The sequence below is a fragment of the Macrobrachium rosenbergii genome, chromosome 9, assembly GCF_040412425.1.
Source record: "Macrobrachium rosenbergii isolate ZJJX-2024 chromosome 9, ASM4041242v1, whole genome shotgun sequence".
In the NCBI taxonomy this organism is placed as follows: domain Eukaryota; kingdom Metazoa; phylum Arthropoda; class Malacostraca; order Decapoda; family Palaemonidae; genus Macrobrachium; species Macrobrachium rosenbergii.
This window is the reverse complement of record NC_089749.1, coordinates 46,892,551-46,911,492: the sequence shown is the minus strand read 5'-3', so window position 1 is coordinate 46,911,492 and position 18,942 is coordinate 46,892,551.

Here is an 18,942-nt window from a genome sequence, read left to right as displayed (position 1 = left end):
TGCTGATATTATATAATATATATATATTTATATGTATGACCAACCTGGCGCTGCCCAGGAAAATGAATGACAACTGATAACCTCTCTCTCTCTCTCTCTCTCTCTCTCTCTCTCTCTCTCTCTCTCTCTCTCTCTCTCTCTCCTGTTAAAATAGTTGCTTCAATTGCATTGCCCAGTATTTTTGACATTTTATATTTCACCCATTCTCAACCCCCATTTCTGTCGGGGCTGTAATTGGACTTAAAGGACATTAGGAGCATTACTATTCATCTCAGCGACCTCGAAAAGCTGTGGATTAGACTCTAATATCTTTCATTTTTGACTTGGACATAAAGGGCATTGGGAGTGTCACCATTCATCTCAACGACCATGAAAACTATGGGTTAGACACTAATATATGTTGTTTTCGGTTATTTTTACATGTCACCACCAAATAGTTCCTCGTTGGGCGAGTGGGTTCCGTTCTCAGCTTGCACTTTCCTGGCTGTGAGTTCGAATCTCCGACCAGCCAATGAAGAATAAGAGGAATTTATTTCTGGTGATAGAAATTCATTTCTCGCTATAATGTGGTTCGGATTCCACATTAAGCTGTAGGTCCCGTTGCTAGGTAACCAATTGGTTCTTAGCCACGTAAAATAAGTCTAATCCTTCTGGCCAGCCCTAGGAGAGCTGTTAATCAGCTCAGTGGTCTGGTTAAACTAAGATATACTTATTATTATTACATGTCACCACCTGCCCACTCCCACCCCCTTTGGACCCAGGGAGATCATACCCCCACCCCTTTTTTCGTTTCCAGATAGTAAGTCATATGTATACCGAAACGAGGTGTGATAAATTCGTAGCGTTTATTTAGTTACTAAGTCTACGGGCAGAACCAGCCCCGTTTCGGGGAAGCCCTTCCACCCCCACCTCCTTGGGGCCCTTTGGTGCTAGTGATGTCTTACCCGCACACTACTCTTTTCAAGATAGTAAGTCATGTAAACCAAGTTTGGTTGAAATTGCTGAATGCATTTCAGAGTTATGCTGGAACAGGCACACATACACACACACATATATATATATATATATATATATATATATATATATATATATATATATATATATATATATATATATATATATATATATATATATATATATATATATATATATATATATATATATATATATATATATATATCATATTTACATACATAACAGGACCTCATTTAAAGAGGATAGTAAACACTATCCCGTTGAAATGAGCTCTTGTTTCTAATTATATTGATGCTTGGAACAATTGTGCAAGTGATAACGTTTAATATACTTATATCTACCTATGTATGTATCTATATATATATATATATATATATATATATATATATATATATATATATATATATATATATATATATATATATATATATATATATATATGTGTGTGTGTGTAAATGTGTGTTTTCTTCAATGTACCTTTTCTCCAAAGACGGGGACGATGATAGACTCGAATTTTTCTATTACTTTTCCGATATATATATATATATATATATATATATATATATATATATATATATATATATATATATATATATATATATTCTCTCTTAATTTCAAGTGCGCTTTATGCTTCCTTCAGTGTGGCATGTCTGTGGGTAGAGGCTGGCTATAATTATTGACACGAAGTCGTTTTCAAAAGGCAAACTATCTTAGAAAATGCCATAACCACACCTATTTCTGGGTGTATTGTGCAGGTCAAGGTTCATTTTAAGTTACTCAGTAATACTTCTGCTTGAATCTTTAGTCTGAAATCTCTGGATTGCATGATTACGTGGTTATTCAACTTGTATTTGTACTGGAAGGAATTTGATGCGGTTTTGTATACACACGCGCATTGTATATATGTATATATATATATATATATATATATATATATATATATATATATATATATATATATATTACATATATTTATATATGCCCATATGTAACTGTATCATGCGACAATAAATTTAGCAGAGGCCACAGGAATAAAATAAAAATATATGTTCCGAGTGTTTTCGTGTAATTTCAACATTGTCTTGGTACAATGTACGTACAAAATTGGTGCAGTGTGCCTACAAAATGTGTTCAGTGAACACGATGATGTACGTACAAAATTGGTGCAGTGTACCTACAAAATGTGTTGAAAGAACACGATGATGTACGTACAAAATTGTTGTAGTGTACCTACAAAATGTGTTCAGTGAACACGATGATGTACGTACAAAATTGGTGCAGTGTACCTACAAAATGTGTTCAATGAACACGATGATGTACGTACAGAATTGTTGTAGTGTACCTACAAAATGTGTTCAATGAACACGATGATGTACGTACAAAATTGTTGCAGTGTACCTACAAAATGTGTTCAATGAACTCGATGATGTACGTACAAAATTGTTGCAGTGTACCTACAAAATGTGTTGAAAGAACACGAAAACGCTCGGTACATCCTTTTATTTTATTCACATGTGGGCTCTTCTATATATATATATATATATATATATATATATATATATATATATATATATATATATATATATATATACATACATACTGTATATGTATGTGTTGTGTGTATCGTTTTATATCTAGTTGACTATACCTCGGGGATCATTTAACCCAAGGGTAATTATAACTGATAAGTGCTTCGTCACCACTGGGATTCCAACCTCAGCCTGATTAAGAAACAGCGATGTACAGTGACTTTTGACCACTGTGCCATAAACAGAGGCTTAATATTATGTGAATATGAAAATATCACAGAGGATGTGAAAATATATATTATGTGTATATGCATATATACATATATCTCTATATATATTATTCATCTGTATATATATTCACGTTTGTTTTCTTAATGTTAGTATGTATTGGTAAGAAATAGATGAAGATTGGAAAGATATATGTCTTTGTCCTTTGCCATGAATATTAGCAGCCTTATCAGTGTAATGGCATAGATAGAAGTAAATGATTTATCAGTATTACTGTATTTCGGCTAATATTTTTTTAATAGTATAGAAATATATGTTTCTTGCTGACTTAAACCCAGCATTTTGACCTTGATTTGAGTTATTCAGGAGTCTTTACTGTTTGCTTTTTAATACATCAAATTGAATATAATAGCATGAAGACTAACTTTGCAAAGGCCAATTTAATAAATATGTTGCCAAGAAAGCTCTCAGTGGAAACTCATGGACATTTTACAGTTTGTTTCCTTATGTAGCACACACACACACACACACACACACACACACACACACACACACACACACACACACACACACACACACCAATCAATATATATACAGTTGTATATTATATGTATATATGCATATATATTTGTATAAATATAATATATATACATATATATTTTATATATAGTATATATATAGTACACACATACATGTGTGTGTGTTGTGTATGATTATAAATGAAATTTGTCATAACTTTTAACGATGTGGAAAACGTATATATCTAACATGACAAATCATAGAGATTTTTCCAGCAACTTCAACTCGTTATCTTGACCTCTATTTTTCTTTTTTATATTTTTAATATGACGCAGTAAATGTAAATTTTCACTTTAAAGTTGTATTAAAGTAGTTTAGCCAGACCACTGAGCTGACTGATGAATATCGTAGAATGAAAACTAGCTAAAGAAGGATGTTTCAGAGAGAAATTCCAATCCGGTCATTGCTACACTCTCACGAATATATTCACAATTACCACACGGGGAAAGGGAAGGGCAACGAGTTGGACCTTCAAGTTGAAGGGGATGAGTTTGAAAGCTTGTCTGAAACCGGCTGTTCCAACAGTGGCATGACGACCGCTTATTATGAGGGCTGCGGTCATAAAATCTTGTATAGAACTCGTACCACTGTATAGCGACTCGCACCAAAGTCATGCTGAACTAGTTCACCACTCGCATTATCTCACAGTGGACCTAGAAGATTAATACCTAGATAAGTTGTCATAACTCGCTGTTATCCTTTTAACTCCTGGACACTTGTGCTCTTGTAGAAATGAGCTCACAGGCCTCTTATACACTTATCATGACACCATGGCAACACGTATTAAAATTTGGCTATGAGTCAACAGAGTATTATGATATTCTACGAATTTCTGTACAAGTGCTGTGCGAGAAGGCCTAAGTGAGCATTAATAGAACTCTTAACATATGGCTGGCAGTGCCACGAGAATTCTGAATAGGCTCAAAATTTTATTTGCGCCTGACAGTGTGGGATAAGTTATTATTATTATTCAAGTAATGAAGAGATACTGCAAAGTCTGCAAATTACCAATGGCCACCCAAATCTCCCTGGTGTCATTCACCGAAAATCTTGTAGCTGAAAATTGAATTATATATGTGTATATATATATATATATATATATATATATATATATATATATATATATATATATATATATATATATTCATATATATGGTATATGTATATACATATACATATATGTGTATATATATATAAGCAAATGATTCATTGTTACTTAATAACATTTAACAATAAAAACAGCAGAGGCAACAAGAAAAATAAGAGGGGGATGTACTAAGCGCTTTCATGTTTTTTCAGCACATTTTCAAGGTACCTTGAAAATGTCTTTATTTTCCCTGTGGACTCTCTATATACACATACGTACATACGTACATACACACACACACACACACACACACACACATATATATATATATATATTGTTAGTGTGTCTGTTTCTGTAGGCCTCTTTGTGTGATTGATATCACTCTCGCAAACCAAGCAAGAGGTATCAGTTCGACTCGTTGGCAAGGACAAATGCTTAGTATCGCTACTTCAGGAACATATTGCGCTTGCGTTAGCCTAAGCTGTGAATTATGTACGTGATAGTTAGACGAATGTGTTGACCACAATGACCGTGGTTAAAAAAAGCCAGTGGGCAGCAGCTTCATCTCAGAATTACTGCTGAGATCTAAAAAGTTAATGCCTTCTGTAGCCATTCCATCTAAAAGATCGCAAGACACCACATTCTCTATGCTTTACAACCTCTTTCATACTTTGGAAGTCAAGAATTCGAAAATCAAACCGGTTTCCTCAGACCTTCATCCCATTCACCTCATTTACCTCTCCTTTCTCATGGTGATCGAGATTGGTTTGGAGATTAATATATTTGTCTCGGTGTCTTCACTATTAAATGTACCATTTTACAAAAAGAGAAGAGCGAGGAAGTCACTTACACGTGTATCTTAACCATCTCTTCTGGATATTTTTTTTCTTACATCCATTAGTGTCGAAATCGATTGCTTTATCATAACACCTGTCAATTATCTCCTTACACCTGGACATTTGTATTCGTCCACGTCGAAACTCTTCCCAAGAACTGGTTAGAGTAATGGGGAAGAGATCTGTATCCTCTGTAAAATTCGATTCTTATTCCTGGAATTTCTGGACTTGATTTTGAATAAGTTGTCATGATTTTTCTCCTTTATTTAAAGGAAGAGGTATATTTTAATGGTTTACAAGTAAGCTAAACTAGAGATGTTTTTACAGAGGTATAAAAGTAACAGAATTTGCATGATTGATATTGGTTGTTAAAATACTGATACACCTAGAGAGTTATTTACAAAAGTTTTCCGTGAAAGCGTCAAGTCTTCTTCATTTGTTTTATGCTAATAAAATATAAATAGAGGTTTAGAGATGTTCATAGCTATTGTTAAAAGTAATGAAGCTGCCATAAATCACTTACGGCTTCTGAAGATTAATTTTGTGCGTTGATGATTAAAGATAATTACTTATTATTAGCTTCCAACAGTGCTCACTCAATACTGTAAAACTAATTTTTAAAACATTTTCTTCAGCAACTACAAAAGGTTTGTGAATTTTTCCTGATTTTAAATATTAACACGTTTATTTTGGGTGCTTGTATTTTCAGTAGCGTTGTAAGTGTTGATCAGTTTGATGCCTTCTTGTCTACAATATTATTATTATTATTATTATTATTATTATTATTATTATTATTATTATTATTATTATTATTATTATTATATGTGTATTTTCAGCAGCTTTGCAAATACTGATTAGTGTGATGCTTTCTGAACTTTATTATTATTATTATTATTATTATTATTATTTTCTCAGTAAACGACGTTAAGAGGTTATGTTTTCGGTTTGATAACAAAATGTCATTTGTGGAATTATACGAAGGTTTTAGTAAAAGTAGGCCCCATGACTTATATATATATATATATATATATATATATATATATATATATATATATATATATATATATATATATATATATATATATATATATATGTATGACATATATATATATATATATATATATATATATATATATATATATATATATATATATATATATATATATATATATATATATATACATATACGTATACTTGGGGTTTGGCAGAGACTGGAATCTGAATAAGTAAACTCTTTCGTGCCTAGGGTGGCGAGTGAGGAAATTGTTCATTATTATTATTATTATTATTATTATTATTATTATTATTATTGAATAGAGCAGATAACCAAAGATTAAACAACATACATGTTATATAAATTGGTGCGTATACAATCATTTAATGCTTTTGGATTTCAGTTACGTTAAAATACATTATTTCTTTCCCAGCCCTGAGATGCTCCCTGATTTCGGCGAAAAGCATCGGGGGAAGGTCAGTCAGTCAAAATTTGGCAACGGGTTTCCTTAGTTTAAGGCCAAGGAGAGGCCTTTAATGTTAAACAGTTCCCTTCTGTTTCCCTTGAGAAGCCCCAGAAGAGGGTCATGTGATTTGACTTACTCTAATAATAAAAAAACTAAAAAAGCACAAAACTCATCTGCTTTCCGCGATAAGTCGACGGCACTCGATCCATTCAGTAATCCGTCCTGAGGCCGTTTTTAGAGATTTGTAGTTGGTTCTAATTTCAGCTTTTAGCAAGTTATGGGACGGCTGATGGCATAGATTCATTGCCCTCAAGGACTTTTTGGACACACAGTAGAAGCCAAGTTTTGTGCCCTTTTTTCGGTATGAAACCATGTTAAAATATTTATTATGGGCACTTCTCTGGAGATTCCGGAGGAAGCTTAGGGTCGCAGAGTATCCCTCTTCTGGTACCTTCCTTTGACGTCCAGAGAGCACTGGCCTGAGCTGGAGAACCCAAGGGCCAAGAAAGAGTAGGTCTGACTGAGGTGACCTCCTCTGGAGCCTCTTAGAGAAACCAGGGGAATCGAGATTTGGACAGTGATGCCGTACTTTTACGTCATCGGATTATGGAATGGTAAGCACAAATTACATGTCTAGAAAAGTATGCCAATAGATTTCGTGGCATATAAAGTATCGTTATATCTGTAAGATCTATTACATCTATTGAATTTTTTGTATTTTTATTTTTTTTCTGCTCAACTTTACTCTGTAACTCTGTTAGGCTATCTAAACCAAGTTTAAAATGTTTCTTAATTATTGGGTTAAATAAGGTGCTGTGGCTAAAGAGGCTTGAGTTTTACGGAAATTAAACTAGCAATGGACGTCGCTTATAATGAGGTTTAGTAAGAATAATTACATTTGCAGTATTCTTTAAGCCATACTGTTTAATTAGATATAGGATGAGACATTTAGAAAAAAATAACCAGTGTTATTTTCCTGCATTTTGAGCCTTTATGATGCTCTCTGTGAATTTTCTTGCTACCTAACGATACTTTAACATTATTGTGAGGAAACGAAAATGGTTATTAAAGTTGCAGATCAGTATATTTTGACATTTACAAGTTTTTTTTATGTGATTATTGGTAAATATTGTCTCGATTGGGTGGAATGAGCCCCAAGATCCACTCCAAAAATTTTATTCCTTTTCCCCGTAGAGGTTAGTGACGTCAATGCACCTCACGTGTGTACCGTAGTCATTATTAAATGGTGTCTGCAGAGTCCCTTCGGCCCCCAGCTGCATCGATTTTTTAGCCTTTTACTTTACTTCCACTTCAGCTACCTTTCTTCAGTCTTGTTGTTCACCTCCTTTATTGCTACTTAGTGCAGTTCTGGGGTTTTCTCGCAGCACCTTGTTTATCATCTCCATCATTTGGCTCCCTTTTTCTTGTTGTCTAACCACTCCAGCTCCCTCTTTTCACTATCTTAGACGCTGAATGGCCGTCACTGTCCCTGTGCTTGGCTTGGTAGCTTAAACTTCATGAAATAAAAGTCATATTCCCTTTAAAACGCTTCCACAGTCTGTAGACAAGCGTCACTACTTGATGTGAACCAGCCATCCCAAGTCCTCATTTACCATCTCAGCGCCACATATTGCACCAAGTAGTGTGACCAGATAACAGGAGATGAGTCTGCATTTGGCACCTGTAAAATAGAGGAAGAAGAAGAAAACAAGTCTATAAGAATTTCATGACTCCTCATACGTTGATTTCCTGAATTGTAGCGCTATTCGCCCAGCCCTCGCCTGACATCCGGCCTCTTCTGTCATCAATATCTTGTCCATCCCATATTATTGTTGTTATTATGATCGAATATTTTGCAAATTAGTTGGCTAGACTCTCATTAATAGTGTACCTATACCGTCAAAAAGGGCCTTAATGACCTAGGGACTGAACATGCGATCCTGAAGCTCCATGAAGCTCAAACCAAGGTGCCTTCATTTTGCATTAATAGGCGCCAGTGGCAAGAGGGGCTGGCCCCGGGATGAACGACGGCAAGTCTAAACGTTGAGTTCGATATCCATAGACTCTAATTTTTACACACTTACACACACACACACACATATATATATATATAATATGTATATATATAAATTATATATTATATATATATGTATATATATATATATACAGGGTGCGGCATAAGTAACGCCCTTTTTAATTTTATATCTTATAATGTATATTTTCTTTATTATTTTCTTTAATTGATTTGCTAAATCTTCTTTTTTTCAGATATTTTATACAACCATAAGATTAACAAAGGAACAGAGAGTAAAAGCAATTCAATTGTACTATCAAAACAATAAAAATGGTGCTGAAACCGCAAGATTGTTATCAGCTGAATGTAACATCCCAAGGGTGCAAAGCCGAAATATCACAAGCTTGATTAGAAAATTTGAATCCACAGGAAGTGTAAGTGATGCTCAAAGAGCGGGTAGGCCAGTTGTTGCTACAAGCTTAGAAAAGTCCAATGAACTACAAGAATCGTTGCTGCGTTCTCCTCAAAATCCAGTAGGCATCTTTCTGCAGAGTTAGCAATTAGTATTTGTATTGAACATTATTAAACCGAATAAGCATTATATTAATTTTGTTAATATATTATATTAATCTATTAACCAGTGGCAATACATTCATGTTCGAAAAATAAAGGATAATCAAGAAGGCTTTAATTATGTTCCACTTAAACAAAAGGGCGTTACTTATGCCGCACCCTGTATATATATATATATATATATATATATATATATATATATATATATATATATATATATATATATATATATATATATATATATATATATATATATATATATATATATATATATATATATATATATATGTATATATATATATATATATATATATATATATATATATATATATATATATATATATATATATATATATATATATATATATATTGATACACGTTGCATTTTATTATTATTATTGTCAAGTTCCGGTTCCCCTAGCATATAGTGGGAATCGAAGGCGATTGTTAACGCCTCTGGTCTAAATCGGGCAGTTTGATGAAGGTGCCACATGTTGCCAAAAAAAAATTTTTTTTTTTTAAAGTCGCTTATTTAGGGCTCCAAATATTAGCTTTGTACTTTATGTTTACCATGTGGAAACTGGAGGCGCTTGGTCAGAGTAGTGTATTTCTTTGTTTATGACATTATCTCTCTCTCTCTCTCTCTCTCTCTCTCTCTCTCTCTCTCTCTCTCTCTCTCTCTCTCTGCGTTGTCTTTCGAACCTTATTGAGGGCTGCACCAGAGATATAGAGAGAGAGCGCACACACATGCACATACATACAAATAACACATATATATGTTTGTGGTTTTGTATAATCGTAACTTTCAGATGCCGTAAAATGAAATATAATTTAATAACTTTTTATTTTTTGTATAAGATTAGATCTTTACATCTCTGTCTTGTAATATGATCTTATTGAAGAATTTTTGTCTGAATAGTATCTTAACTCCCTGTTCCTAATATGAAAAGCTTGAAATCAGAGTGTATTATAACCCTCTCAGATGCTAGAAGATCGCATCTTACCCCCTTTTTATCATAAAATAATGCAGTATTCTTATCTCGGCATTTGGAAATTATGACAGCACTTTAACCTTTGTACCATTCTAAAAGTAGCATCATAACTTGTAATTAAGACATGAAATCTCTTAATATCTGGAAGATTACAGAGCATCTTAACTCTTTATAACCTTCAACTGAGATGGGGTACTAACAGCTGTATTCCATTGAACACTAGCATCTTACCCCCTTTTTATCATAAAATAATGTAGTATTCTTATCTCTGCATTTGGAAATTATGACAGCACTTTAACCTTTGTACCATTCTAAAAGTAGCATCATAACTTGTAATGAAGACATGATATCTCTTAATATCTGGAAGATTACAGAGCATCTTAACTCTTTTATAATCTTCAACTGAGATGGGGTACTAACAGCTTTATTCCCTTGAACACTAGCGGATCCAGGGGCGGGGGGCATCTGGCCACGTGCCCCACCATCAAAAATAATGATAAAATAATAACATTGAAGATTTAGATAATAATAGCATAAATATAAAAATGGGATTATCCTTCGATGAACGACTCTTAACACCTCTTATCTAAAAAAAAAGAAAGAGATTTAATAAGAGCCGAGTTACCAAGCGGCGATGCCACGGAAACTAAGGTCACGGAAGACCCGAGTGTCACTGATGTTTGTTGAGGCTTGTTAACACCCGGATGGCCACCTCACGTAGGTGGTAGTGTGACGTCATTGACACCTACCTATAGCTATCATAGCATAGTGTGATGGGAAGAGAATCCGTATTCTATTATGTCTTCAGTTGTTCGCTTGTTTGTTCGCTTTGCCAAGAGCGAGGTGGGCGCTGCTAGATTGGCAAGGCTAAGGAGTGCATGTCAATATGATGAGCATTTATTTATATATATATATATATATATATATATATATATATATATATATATATATATATATATATATATATATATATATATATATATATATATATATATATATATATGTATATATATATATATATACATACAGTATATTTATACACACATCACATATATATACACATCTATATATATTTGTATATATAAATATAAATATGCAACATTAATCTGTTTTCCCTTAAAAGAACACCAGAAGATACATCATTCACAACCACATCCTTAATACAACTGCTAACTCGAGGACGAATCTCTTGTGCAGTAAAATTTCCACAACGTTATGCACGTCATACACCAAATAGACGGTTCATCAACAGAGCGTCGAACACCCTCAACATACGTCATACGTACATTATATATATATATATATATAGATATATGTTTGTATATATATATATATATATATATATATATATATATATATATATATATATATATATATATATATATATATATATATATATATATACGTGTGTGTGTATAGCAAACACAGCATTTTTTTACAAGAAAATCATTTGCAGTTGTCCGAAAAACTTTCTGTGGCTATCATCAAGTGTTATGAGGAGGGCATTGACTGGTAACATTCTCCATATTTCCATTCTTTATGCATATACGCACTCTCAGATATTTTTGCTTGCAAAAACATCTGAGAACGAAAACATGTACGAAAACGGAAAGAACAAACAGAATATATTACCAGTGAATTCCCTCCAAATAGCGCTTAATGATAGCCGCAGAAAGGTAGTCAGAATCTGAAAGGTCTGAATCGAACCTCTTTAATATCTATCTTTCTATCCACTTATCTATATGTGTGTGTATGTATGTGCGTGTGTGTGTGTCGGTTATTACGCACAATATACGTACACTGCGTCGTGTTGAGTGCTTCCTCCGTTTTCACCAGACATAACATGAAGCCTTGAAGGAATGCAAAGTTTATTGCAGCTCTTAAACACGGTGTCTTCTCCCCAACGCCGTCATAATAAACACTTTCCCTCCCTTTTCTTGGCACCCCTCCCCCCTCCCCTTTCCTCCTGCAGCCCTCTTCGTTCCTTTCATCTTTGAAAAGGTCCTTGTTCTCTCTCTTTCTCTCTCTCGCTCTCAAACAATCAATACGTGCAAATCATAGGTAATGTTATGTCAACTAATTAATTTGATTATGCCAGTTAGAACACAGTTTCTTGCGAGCGAGCTCTGATTAACATGAACATAAATAGATATGTATGGATGTTTTTATCTCTTTTTATGCGCAGCCCTGACGATGTAATTGTGTTTAATTACAAAACGTTGGCAATAAAATAAAAAGACAGCCTAGTGATGTGTTGTCTCTCTCTCTCTCTCTCTCTCTCTCTCTCTCTCTCTCTCTCTCTCTATATATATATATATATATATATATATATATATATATATATATATATATATATATATATATAATGTATATACACACATATATATATATTATATATATGTATATATATATATATATATATATATATATATATATATATATATGTAGGGCTGCAGGATGAAAGGGGTAAGACGGAAGGAAAAATGTTTATATATATATATATATATATATATATATATATATATATATATATATATATATATATATATATATATATATATATATGTAGGGCTGCAGGATGAAAGGGGGTAAGACGGGAAGGAAAATGTTTATATATATATATATATATATATATATATATATATATATATATATATATATATGTATGTATGTATGTATGTATGTATGTATGTATGTATGTATGTATATAAGCAATGCGTACGGACTTATCGATATTCTTCATGTAATAGAGATGTTTGAATTACTTTCCTTTTTCTGAACGTGCATTGTAAGAACACAATTATTATGGATTTTATTTCTTCTCTTAGTACACGCTTAATGTGAAGAACTTCTACAATAATAATAACAATGGTGACAGTAATAACTAAAAAAGCTTCTGAAAGTATGAGGGCATTATTAAGCTGTAAAAGTCCATGGAATGACCTCATTACCGAATATTGTAGGAGATTTGACGGAAGACTTATATAACTCAAGAAAACGTAAGAAAATCCAACCGTTATTTCCTATTTTTACCTTGAAAATATTAATGTTAATTAAAGCGTAACATACTTGGAAATATATCCCAGTTCCAACAGAAACTATTGAGCTAAAGGGAAGATGAATTTTGAAACCATTCCACTGATATTCTGAGTTGACCCGGAAAATACAAAAAAAAAAAAGGGGCGGGGATGGTGTCAGTGTAACAGTCATACTTTTTTAAACTGCCAAACAGAAGGATTAGCTGCAACACTTTGAACCTACCACGCTCACCGCACCATTCATTCACTTCTCCCTCCTAATAGAATTATGGTCCCTTCCTTCGCAGTACCACTTGCAGTCTGCTAATCGTGTACTTTATAATCGAATGTATACACACATATATATATATATATAGATATATATATATATATATATATATATTTATGCTTATATATTTATATATACATTTATATACATATATATATATATATACATATATATATATATATATATATATATATATATATATATATATATATATATATATATATATATATATATATATACACACACTCAATCAGTAGAAAGTGTGGGAAACGAAGTACATCATATTTTATCTTTTTGAGTAAGAAGATCTGCCTCTTAGTTTTCTGTAAAAGAAGACTATCGTGACGGCTTTGTCTGTCCGTCTGCAGTTTTTCTCTCCGCCCTCAGATCTTAAAAGATACTGAGGCTAGAGGGATGCAAATTGGTATGTCGATCATCCACCCTCCAATCATCAAACATACCAAATTTCAGCCCTCTAGCCTCAGTAGTTTTTATTTTATTTAAGGTTAAGGTTAAAGTTAGCCATAATCTTGCATCTGGCACCGCTATAGGTGCCAAGAACACAGGCCACCACCGGGCCATGGTTGATAATTGGGCCGCGGCTCAAGTTTCATGGGTCGTGGCTGTACAGAAAACTTCATTGCGCCGAAGAAACTTCGGCGCATTTTTTACTTGTTTGCATATTGTGTTGTGTCTCATTATCAAGAAACCACTGGCAGGTTTTAGAATGGAATTTGAATCATGGAAACATTAAATAAAGAAAATATGGTCATCATGCAATTGATGTTAGGTCATTAACTCTTTATTGTTCTGGGCTCTCAGTCAGTAGATGTCTCGTATGAAGGCTGGATGCACTACATCTTCGTATTCTGGCCTTCTGAGAGCTCAGGCTCTTGCATTTTGGGCAGCCCTTATCTTCTCTCACCGAGTAATTATCAGGCAACAACTCACCCAACCGTGTTCATGTATAAGGTTTTTAATTACTCGGTCCAAATCTCATTTGTTCCTTTTTTGTTCAGAGTGCTTGTTAATTACTAATGCAGGATAAAGGTGCAGACACTTCTTCGAAATTCAATCCAGCTCATGGCACCTGACCATCGGAATTCCTTGGAACGAGTTCTTGACTGACTATTGTAGGAAATAGGGAGGAAGGCGTATATAACTATCAATAAAACTAACGAATAAAGCAACTTTATAAAATTCAGTGGGTCTATGCTGGCCATATTACTCCCTAGGTGAATTTCTGTCCAGAGAATTCCAGTTGTTTCAGTATAGCTATGGGACATGAACATTTCCGAATTGGACATTGTACCAATGTTACTTGTACTGTAGGCAGGTATAGAAGTTGTTAGGATAACTAACTTTGTAGTTATAAAATATCTTTGTTGTTTGGTCTCCTTTGCATTATGAAGTCTCAGGTCAAGTGGGAAACTAGACACTGCATTCTCAAATATAAGAGATCAGTTTGAATTTAGGTCATGTTCAGATTTCCTCCATGCAATTTCTGGTCCAGGGTCAGGTCGTGACAGAAGCAATGAGGGAGAATTCCTTTATCTGCTTTCTTCTTTTTTTTTGTCAGTTTTGCTGTTCTTGTTTCAATTATTTTTAACGTGACCCAAATCTATACATCCTAACATCTCGATGCCATAATTATGCTTTTCGAATATGCACGAGTAAAAAGAAAACAAATAATTTATGATACAGATCATTAGAGTAAAAACCAAAATAAAAATGTAATATACAGAGTTATAAAGAATATAGAAAATGAAAAACTAATTCACAAAACGCCAAGCAATGGAATTCATTAAATATTCGCGCTCCGCTCGTGGAGTACCAAGTTTTCTCATTACATGAAATGAGTTGCCGTCTCTCTCTCTCTCTCTCTCTCTCTCTCTCTCTCTCTGTGTGTGTGTGTGTGTGCACCTTACGCAACGTAGCATGAACGAAAATTAAATATAGAAATAGAGATGTATAAGGAAAGTCTCGGTGTAGCAAGACGGTGAGTAAACACCAGGGAAATGTAAACACTTGACTGACGCATGCCAAGGGGTCGGCTTGAGGGAGAAAGCCAGCGTAGGTTAACTGTTGATAATCAGTTTCCCTCCTCTCTCTCTCTCTCTCTCTCTCTCTCTCTCTCTCTCTCTCTCTCTCCTCTTTTCACTAATGCCGCCGTGACGTCATTCGAATGGAATGCCAGTCTCAAGTTCACATGAATGACTTGGCATACCGGAAACGACGTCGCAAAACGATCCGCTCAAAGGAGATTAGGAAGATGGACCGTTAAAGAACATGTCCCTACGATGACCCAGTACTTTTGCGTGTGTGTGTGTGTGTGTGTAAAATTTCCCATGCTCTTTGGCATTAATTTTTCTTTTTGATTTCTCGGACGCTGTTTATTTAGGCATATATTTGTTTGTTATTTTCCTCTGTATTTTTGTATTCTGACTTGTATAAGTTTTTCACATGTGGACTTCATGTTCAGTGTAAACCTTTTGACTCAATGGCTGATTTTGCTGGGTTTGTTTAGTATGAAAGTGTTATGGTAATAATAATAATAACAATAATAATAAAGAATCATATATTTATATAGGTATGAGACATACGGTGCTTTTAGTACATAATGCCATTGCTCAAGGAAAAAAAATTCCTTTGAAGTAAAAGATACTGAGAGCGTATCCACGTTAGGAATAATGCTACATTTTATCTACACATACACACACACACACACGCACATAAGGTCATTGGCTGTACGCTGTTCATTACAGACATTAAGCTTCTTCTCTGAGGTAAGGTGTTTGAGAGAGAGAGAGAGAGAGAGAGAGAGAAGAGCCATCTCTTTAGGACAGTTATGTGGATTACCTTGTCGAAGCTTACTTTTTGATAGCATATATTTTGACGGGACAACGAAAACTTAAGTTTGTTCTCTCTCTCTCTCTCTCTCTCTCTCTCTCTCTCTCTCTCTCTCTCTCCCCTAGCTGCGAGCCACAACAGTCATCTAGAGGGGGAGAGAGGGAGCCACGATAGCTTATTGTGAGGACGTGTACTGTATATCGTCAGGATAACATATTTTTCATTTGCCTGCTAAACATTATTTCGCTAACAGTAACCTAAAGCAAGGCGATAAAACAAGCAGACATGTCTAGGAAAGGAAACAGTTAATATAACATTTCTTCATTGCCTTGCTATTAGTACTATTGGTAAGTGTCATCAGAGAGAGAGAGAGAGAGAGAGAGAGAGAGAGAGAGAGAGAGAGAGAGAGAGCCATCTCTTTGCGACAGACCATCCCATTTTTCCAGCAGTGCCATCCCTTCATTGGAGTGCCAGTGCGTGTGACTCCACCTGTGCCTGAGTAGTACCCAGTCATCGTCATCGTATATTTCCCATGTTTTGCGAAAGCGGGAGAATCCTTAAAAGGCGTCTTTCCCCGTCTTTTATGTGGCGTCTCGGCCGGGTCATTCTAATGGACTGACGGGAAAATAGGTAAGTTATGTCAGGGAAGACAGAATGACCGACATACGGGAACGGTAGTTAAGTTTGACAGAGTTGAAGGGATGCTTACAGAGCATGAAATGTTTTAACAGAATATTCCGTACAGAACGGATGGGTAGTTCGACATAGCGAAGCGTAGTGTACTTTATATTAGACATAAAAAAGACAGATAGACTGCTTGGCATAAAAAAAAATTCCCTTTATTTAAAATAGCAAGATATTATTGTTGATAATGTTAGATAGGGAAGAATAGTATACTACGGCCGTCTATGGAGGCTAGTAATCTCGAAAAAGGTGGAATACAAACTGCATTGAACATAGCAAGATGAAATATAAAAGCACTATGTCGTGCTTCTCAGAAATATGAGGCAAAATCCACAATGAAATATATGTTACGAAACTTAGTGTATTAAAAGTATATATGTACAAAGCTTAGAGCTTTCATCCAACTGCTGTGGACTTGTTCACTGAAAAAAAAGGAAACAAGTCCATAGCAGTAGGACGAAAACTCCAAGCTTGCTACATATATATTAATACACCATGTTTTCTAACATGCATTTCATTGTGGATTTTGCCTTACGTAGTAAGGTATTTATTGGAGTCAGACCAACAGATAGACAGAAAAGGTAGAAAGCTACACTGGACATATTAAGTTATAATAAAGAAGGCAAACCTATAGACGAAGGGGAAGAGATAATACTTATCATATTGAAATATATTTATAGAAAGGCAGACCACTGTACTAGTGAAATAATTCTTGAATACAGACCAGTAAGGAGTAATAGCAAATGAATTACATTATGCGTATTTTATTGAAGTCAGAATGACAAAACATTTGCGGAAACAATAGGCACTTCAAGTAACTGCAACTAAAACATACGAACAAACAAAAAGATAAAATGTGATAAAATTAACCAACCAACCTGGCATGTTCCCACACAAAAGGAATTAGATTTGACGCACCTTGCCGACAGAAATTAATTAAGCAGGTAGGCGAGTTCCGATATCAGAGGTGTGTTTTTCAAAAGTATTATTTTGACGACGTCCTGTATTTTTAAGTGGAATTAAAGGTCAGCTGCCGTTTTCTGATTAATCATTACGTTTGCCGGCAGTTGCATAATAGACAGACAGGTCTGATATTCAGTGGGATATGTGAAATATTCAAGCCTCGCTTATTTTTTGCACTGCAGGCGGGAATGGTATCTTATACTGTAGTAGGATGAATGCTACAAGGCTTGCCTCTCAGGACGTTTTGATAGTGGGGGAGAGAGAGAGATAGATACAGAGTGTGCGTGAGCTAAACAGTAGTAGAATAAAATGTTTTTTTCACAACAGCATTGATTAAGAGATCGAAAAGCGTAATCGAGAGAGAGAGAGAGAGAGAGAGAGAGAGAGAGAGAGAGAGAGAGAGAGAGAAGTTAAGTATACCTTAGTTTAACCAGACCACTGAGCTGATTAACAGCTCTCTTAGGGCGGGCCAGAAGGATTAGATTTATTTTACGTGGCTAAGAACCAATTGGTTACCTAGCAACGGGACCTACAGCTTATTGTGGAATCCGAGCCACATTATAGCGAGAAATGAAGTTCTACCTCCAGAAATAAATTCATCTAATTCTTCATTGGCCGGTCGGAGATTCGAACTCGTGGCCAGCAGAGTGCTAGGAGAGAGAGAGAGAGAGAGAGAGAGAGAGCTAAAGGATTTAGTTGAACATAAAACCAACGATAAAAAAAAGTTCTCAACTTGTGGAATTGACGTCAAGAATAATTTCTAAAACGGACCCCATTTTCATCTCATCAGTTGACGGGGGAGGAAAGACTTCGGGGTTCGAATGTCTGGAGAGAGAGAGAGAGAGAGAGAGAGAGAGAGAGAGAGA